This window comes from Myotis daubentonii, chromosome 2 (assembly GCF_963259705.1).
Source record: "Myotis daubentonii chromosome 2, mMyoDau2.1, whole genome shotgun sequence".
In the NCBI taxonomy this organism is placed as follows: Eukaryota; Metazoa; Chordata; class Mammalia; order Chiroptera; family Vespertilionidae; genus Myotis; species Myotis daubentonii.
The window spans coordinates 4,641,967-4,650,031 of record NC_081841.1 but is presented as its reverse complement, the minus strand read 5'-3'; positions in this window follow the sequence as shown (position 1 = coordinate 4,650,031).

Here is an 8,065-nt window from a genome sequence, read left to right as displayed (position 1 = left end):
AGGGAATGCTTGTTTCACTTAGGGACCTCTGGTAGCAAGCAACCAAAAGGAATTTGGGAAAATATTCTGTGGTGCAGCCCAGAGGTTCAAGGGGAGCTGATTGTGAGAACAGGACCATCCTACAGTCTCACTCCAAAGGCAATGTCCTCCAGCCAGAGACCACCAAGAACACAGACAATATGATACTCATTGAGCGGTATTACTCATTGCAACAAGGGAGAATGCACACCATGAAGAACGGTGGGACTTTTCAATAAGAGGGTGTTAGAAAAGACTTAATATAGGATTTGGGCTTGTGTTAGGTGATTTTAGGGGTATTCAAGGAAGTGGCATTTGCTCTAGATTAGACACTGTCAGGAAGTAATCCTGTGGTGGGCATTATGATAAATTTTATCTACAAGGTGGAAGAAATGAACTGAGGCTAAAGCTGTAATTGAGAAAGTCACTCACTCATATTAGCCAGGATAAGAGGATGTTTGGTTATTTTTGCAGTTTCAACAATGCTCATGTTTTTGTCTACTATTATGTTCAGACATGATTAAAGAGTGGTCTTTTTTTGATCTTGATTCTCACAGTTAGAGTGGCTTTGTCTAATATTGATGTTCTATGAAATTAGCAGGAAAACACCAAGGCCCAACTATGAGTATGAGGCTAGCTCCCAGCAACATCAAGGCCTAACTGGTAGAGCTGGGTCAGCTCCTAGCTGCCATGAGCTGCTTTTCTTTTTATCACCAGCTTCCTATGCCTACTTTGAATCTTGGTTCTTGATGTTTAGAGCCCTGGAAGAGAGAGCCCATTTGGCCAAAGATAGGTCACTCCTCCACTCCTTGGCTGTCTTGGGTCTGTGAGAGAGTGCCAGTATAAACTGGGGTGACATTCAGCCAGGATACATTGAGTAGCATATTTGGTTTGTAAAATAGAGAAATACTGCCCAAATGGTTGGTTAAATAGATGATTCCACTCTCCCAAGACCCCACAGGCCACTTACAACCCAGGTATTAAAGGGTTAAGGCCTGGCCCATTTTGATTGGCTGATATCCCTGTCAGCTCTGTTACTTAATAATTTGAATATAATCTTTAGGTGAAAGACAGTAGCATTTATTCAGGGTAGCATCTCCCATCAACACTGATCCTGAGATGGGAAAAGTAATTTGGGGTGGTGAAACAAGAATATATATGTTTAATACAGTGTTCATTAAGTGTTTGATATTGGATAGACATGGACAAATGTATAAAAGTATCTAATAGCAAGAAAGAAATAAGCAGACTACAGGTTACATCACCCATCATCCATGGGGGAACTTATCTCTTCCTTCAAAGGACAAATTCTTCTTCCTCTTAATTCCTGTGGGCAGTCCCCCAGTGCGGCCCTTACCTGCACTGAAGTCAGTCATGTTAGGTAGCTCGCATGCCAGGCTTGGCAGCTGGAGCTGAGGCTGGAGCTGAACTGGAGCATCAGGCTCCTTTGTGAGGTGTCCTCAGTGACAGAGGTGCTGTGAGGCAGGGGCTACCCCACCCCCACCTAGCTGGGATAGCCACACCAGTCCTGCCCTCCAGCTCCCTAATGCCACCTGCCTGACCTGTTCATGCTGTTGCCACTGCTGGGCGCCTGTGCGGTGGTGGGGCCATTCCAGAGCCCTGAGTGAGAGCCAGTGAGGGACCTGCTCTCTGGGGATCAGAGCTGCAGGGACCCTCAGGGATGCGGCAACCTGCTTGCCCTCTGCCTCTTTGTGATCTAGCAGGTCCGGCACCATTGACACCAGATCATCAGGACACCCCCCAGCATGAGGAATGTCATCAAGGTGAGGGGTCCCACGTACCTCCTTCCCTCAGTCATTTGTCACCAAAACCCTGTCCTATGGCTTGTGTACAGAGACGAATCATACTGGGGAACTCAGACTGGTCAGGGAGCACATCCTCCTGCCCCAAGCCCAGTGGTCATCCTGGGCTCCTGTCTTCCTCACTCCACATACCCAATCCATCTACAGGTACCACGGGCTCCGCTTGCATCCCGCATCTCAAATCTGATCACTCCTCAGAACCGCACCACGCCTTCCTGCCCAGAGCTCCCTTGCGTCTCACCTGGACTTTCCCACCACTTCTCTCACTCAGCCACAGTCAGGGCTCCACGCAGGCAACAGAGCAGAATGACTTTCTTTCTCTTTTAAAAATTTAATCTGAGGAAAATGTACACACACAGACTCTAAGTGTGTATAGGTCAAGTAGTGTTCACAAACTGAACACATGCATGTGCAGCGCCCAGGTTAAGAAATGGCCCATTACCAGCAGCCCAGAAGCGTGCAGTCACAAGTCTGCTGATTTCTAATAGCACAGACTATTGTGGAATCATATAATAAGTTTTCTTTTGCACCCAGTTTGTGCCTAACATTGTGCTTAGGAGCCAGAGCACACTTTTACAAACAGATCGTAGTGCTTTGCTACTCAAAACCCAGTAATGGCTCTTTTTTAAAAAATATATATATATTTTTTATTGATTTTAGAGAGGAAGAGAGAGATAGATAGAAACATCAATGATGAGAGAGAATCACTGATCAGCTGCCTCCTGCACACCCCCTACTGGGGATCGAGCCCGCAACCCAGGCATGTGCCCTTGGCCGGAATCGAACCTGGGACCCTTCAGTCCGCAGGCCGACACTCTAACCACTGAGCCAAACCAGCTAGGGCCCCAGTAATGACTCTTAAGGACACAACACACTCCCCATCAAACTCAGGATAAAATCCAAACTCCTCACCCTAACTCCAAGGACAGCATAATCTGTCCCTCCATTTCTCTCTGACATCATCTCCCAGCATTTTCCTCGTTACCCATTCCATTCTGGCCACAGGGCTTCCTTGCTGTTCTTGTGCACGTGACCTGGTTCTGTCTTCAGGGCCTCTGCACTAGTATCTCCTGTGCCTACAATGCTCTCTCTTCAGATGTTACTTGGTTTGCTTCTCACTTCCCTTAGGTCTCTAGTCAAATGCCACCACCTCTGAGAGATCTTCTGTGACTGTCCGTCTAACGGAGCTAGCCCTACTCCCTGAATGCTTTTGTTTCCATCAGAACACTTTTCCATAGCTAACATTATGCTATATACTTGGCTATTGTCTCTCCCTGTCTAGAAGATAGCTCCCAGCAAGGACTTTGTTTTGTTCCTGCTGGTACCACCCCCCCCCCCCGCATCTATTCTAGAATACTGCGTGATACTGCGTGGCCTGGAGTAAATGTTTTATCTTTTTTTGAATGAATGACTACTGTTTGTCCTAGGGGAAATGACTCCCCCTTTCCTGAGCGCCAGCACCTTCGTCGGAATAAAGGGGATTGCAGGTCTGATCTGTGAGGATTAGATGAGAGAATGTGTGCACGCGTTTTGCTTCTCTATTCTCGCCTGCAGGTACCACCACGGAAGTGGACAGTGCCCTCCATGAGACATGACACTTGTTCGGGCCCGACGCCCAAATTATTCTTCAGTTCTGGCAAGTTCAGGGCCCTGGACGCTCATGTTCAACAATGGGCACAAAAGAAGAGATGGGAATACTGGAGGAGCCTCCGGGAATCAGGGGCTCCATACCTGCTCTCTTGGCAGCACCCATGTCAGTGTCCACGTTGGGATTCCCATACCCCTTCTGAGACCAACTTTTGTACCACCTGCTTTTCAAGCACCTGCATGCTCCCTCAGGACAGTTCTTGGGGTATGTGGCAGGTACCCTGGTGTCTCAGTGATGAGCACCCTCATCTGACCCACAAGCCACTGCTCCCTGACCTGGACATGTATCATCAAAGGATGGAGCAACCGCTGGTCCACTCCCAGGTAGAGTTAGCGCCATTGGAGCCTATTGTCAGCATGGGGTCCCATTCCACCACCAGCCCTTTAACCACTGCTCTCCCTTCTTCTCAGAGGCTGCACTTCTGCTCTGGAGAATTCCTGCCTTTTCCTTTTAGCCATCAAGTGGGACTACCCACCTGGAAGCCCTGGGACTGTCCACAAGAGGCCTGGACACCAGGGAGTGAAAACCCAATACTAAGCAGAGAGGATATTGGAGAGACCCAGGCTCCAGAGTGGGCAAACCAGAGAGAGAGCAGCCTGGAGGGTGACTTGGAGATGGAGGCATCTGGAAGGCAACTCCCAATAAACTTTGGGATGAAGAACAATGCAGAGACTAAGGTCCTGGAGTGGACAAGCCAGAGACTAGTGAGAAGTAAAACTGGTGGAGAGAACCTGACGGCAGAGTGGGAGAACTGGGACCACCTGGGAGTTGAGAATAGAGCCCAAACTCAGGAACCAGAGAAGAGAAACCAGAGGGCGGCTAGAGGTGAGATTCTTCCTGAAACCCAGGCACATAAAGCAGAGGACCAGGAAGAGCCAAGATATAAAATTAATGCAGAGACCCAGACCCAAGCAATGGGGAAGCAGGGCCAGACTAGAAGTGAGAATGGTGAGGAGTTCCAGGTGCCACAGAGGGGAAAACAAGACCAGATTAGAGGTGATACTGGAACAGAAATTCAGGCAGAAGAGAGGAGAAACAAGGACCAGGTTGGAGTTGAGAATGTTGTGCAAACCCAAATCTATGGGAGGGAGAACCTGGGAGAAGTAAAACAAGAAAATGGTGTGGAGCTCCTGGGGTGGGGAGAACAGGAGTGCGTTGAAAATGAGAATGTTACAGAAATCCAGACACCAGGGTGGGAAAAGCAGGGTCAGGGTAAAAGTGAGAAAGCTGGGGGAGAGATCCAGAAACAACTAAGACATGAATTGCAAGTGGGGTGGAGTGAGCAAGCCCTGAGAAGAAGCGAGGATGCTGGGGAAACCCAGACATCTAAAAAGAAGAACCTCAGGGAGATAAGAGGGGAGGATTGGGTTGTGATCCAGATAGCATTGTGGGAAAACCAGAAACCAGTGGCAAGTGAAGTTGACAGAGAATCTGAGATACCATATTGGGGGAATCAGGGCCAGATTGGAGCTGAACGTAGAATAGAAATGCAGGCACCAAAGAAGGGAGACCAGAGAAAAGACAGCGAGGAGGATGGCATACATACCCTGGCACCTGAGGTAGAGAACCAGGGACAGATAAGAGATGAAACTCATGTAGACACCCATCCGCCAGACAGGAGGAACCAAGAGCAATTTGGAGATGAGACTAGTACAGACATTCAGTTGCCAGAGATGGAAAACATGAGAAGGGTTAAAGGTGAAGATAATAAAGAGACCCAGGAACTTGGGGAAGAAAACCAAGGTCAGTTATGCAATGAAATTAATGGAAAATTTCACACACCAAAATGGAAGAATCAGGAACACATTAAAAGCAAGGATGCTGCAAAAACCCAGGCATCTGATGCACAGAACTGGGGAGAATTAACAAATAATATTGATGGAGAAACTCATTCAGCAGAATGGACGAAAGAGGAGCAAGCTGGAGGTGAGAATGGCACAGAAATTCAAACCCTAGAGAAGAGAAACCAAAGGGAACCTGGAGGTGTAGAGACCCAGAGACCTGAAAGAGGGAACTTGGAACAGTTAGATCAGGACATTGGAGAGAACCAGTCACCAGGGAAGAGGAACTGGGAGCAGAGTGGAGGAAAGAACGATGCAAAAAACCAGACATTGGAGAAGAGAAGCCAGAGAGAGGTTGGAAGCCAAGATGGTAGAAAGATCCAGAGACTTAGAGGCATGAACCCGAGATGGCTAAAAAGTAAAGCTAATGGAAAGACCTGCACATCAGAGTGGGAGCACCAGGAGCAGATTGGAGAGGAGAATGGTGCAGAAATGCAAATACAAGGAAAAAGAAACCTGAGAGAGACCACAGATGGTGATGGCAGAGAGACCCAGACACAGTTAAGAAGTCATAGTGATGGAAAGATCCAGATACAAGGGGAAGAGAACCAGAAAAGGGGTAGAGATGAGGATGCTGCAGAAGTCTGGGATGGAGGGCGCCAGAGAAAGCACAGAGCTGAGGATGCTGGAGAACCTGGAGTTCCAAGGGGAGGAATCAAGGACCAGGTCAGAGAACGGGATGCTGCTAAAGGCAATCCCCGAGTTGACTGTTCTGGGGATGAGGGGCTCCTCATCCTCACTGGCTCTGGGTATGGGGCCCTGGACCAGGAACAAGTAGTGGCCTCTGTTACCTGTCCTGAGATGAAGCCTCTAGCACACCAGGCTGAACTCTTCTTGCTCTCCAGTGGGGAGGGAAAGCATTTGGCCAGCCAGAACATGGCCCCTGCCAGAGTGGGCATCAGTCCAGCCGTCCTGCAGGCCCCGCCTAAACCCCCGAGAAGCCGACAAAGGGACAAAAGAGTGGATGCAAGTCTGGCTTGGCAGCTCCAGAACCCACAGTCTCTGGCTCTTTCCCTGAACTTGCTTTCTTCCTACCCCTCTGACTCATGTGGCCAAGCCCCCCAAGATACCATAGCTCTGGTGGGTGTTCCTATTGCCCTCACTGTCCTGCCCAAGTGGCCAGTCCTCAGGAAGAGCCAGCAGCTGCTCCTGGAGTCCCTCATGCTGCGGAGGATTGAACACCTGAAGTGGGGCCTCCCCCAGCGGATCCTGGAGTCCCATTTGCTCTTTAACTCGTTAGATCCCTGCCTACTGCCCTTTCCTGGGGTGCAGCTCCCTGGATTACCCACAGCCTGTGAGCTCCAACAGCAGCAGGAAAGGCTTTGTGAGGCTCAGGGCTCCAGGCCAGGCCTTAAGTCCCCCGAGAAGTCCCAGAGGGTTCAACCCCCAGCAAGAAAAAGCTCAAATCTTTCCTCACAGGCCAGCGCCCGGGAGAAGTGTGGGCCACAGGGATCAGAGCCCGAGGGCATTTCCATCCATCTCCCCAACCCTGTGGGGGTCAGGCCACCTGGGGGCTCTATAGAAAGACAGGCTGTCCAGGAGGAGGCTCCTCCTAGCCCCGAGCTTCCTGCTCCCAGGAACCCTAGGCCCGCAGCAGAGTCTAGGAACTGGACTGGTCAGGAAAGTGTTGGAGATCCTTCCAGTGAGAAAATGGTCAGGCCAGGAGTCTCCCAGATGCCAGAGAGGGCTCCCAGCAGAGGGAGAACCTCATACTCCAGGGCAGGCCATGAGCACCGGCAGAAGGAGAGCGAGTCCCAGGAGGCCTCTGAGCACCCCAGTCTCCAAGGTCAGCAGCCCACACAGCAGAGGAGAGAAAGCCTGGAGGGCAGAGGGGCTGAGCTGCAGTCTTCCCCCTGCTCCAAAGACACCTCCAGCTTCAAGGGGAGTCTCCGCTCTGCCCCAAGGAGCCTGAGCATCAACTGTCTCAACGAGACCTCCTGGGCCCCGCAGCTGGCCAAGCCTCAGCACTCAGCCCCCAACCTGAACCTGAGGGGTTCTGATCCTCCCCTGCTCCCCAAAGTGGGTGACCCACATGGAAGGGAGAAGAGCGTCGGGGTCCACACTTCCTCAAGGAGGGACCTTCAGCCATCGGGTCACTGCTGTGCTAGTGCCGCTCTTCCCAAGACAGAATGCCTCCAGGGTCAAGGGGAACCTGAAAACCCAACTGGGGCCCCACGGAATCCACCAGCCTCCAAAAAGCTCGACTTTTTAAAGCATTTGAGGTGTTTTCTGCTCCGGCATCGCTTTAGAAAATAGGCTGCAGGCCCAGAGTCTTCAGAACACATTGGAGAAGGCATGAGAGTAGCCTGTTCGCCCCCAAAGCCTCTAATAAACTTAATTACTTGGAACCAGTAGGGTTCTGATTTTGTTGGCACCTGTTTTCTAAGTGCCCCCTTTTGGGGTTTGGGATACTTTGTGGGTGCGGTAGAAGCCATTTTTACTTTATGGTTTTGAAGGTTTGGGGAAGGTGGGTCAGCCCAATGTCATCTCCCAACAGCTCCCCTCCCCAGCTCCTCACAGGAGGGTTTACTGAGGTTTCTACCATGGTTCTGTCTTGCCCTATTCCACACTTATTATGATCGAGATGAAATGCTCAGACAGCCTCAGCTGCTTGTGGGGAGGGTTAGTGCTCTGCAGGGGAAAGCGTTATTCGTGTCCTTTTGGTCACAAGGAAGGGGGCTGATCACCGGGCATCTCCCGGCTGGGATTCTGCTGCCCACGAACAGACTCCACAG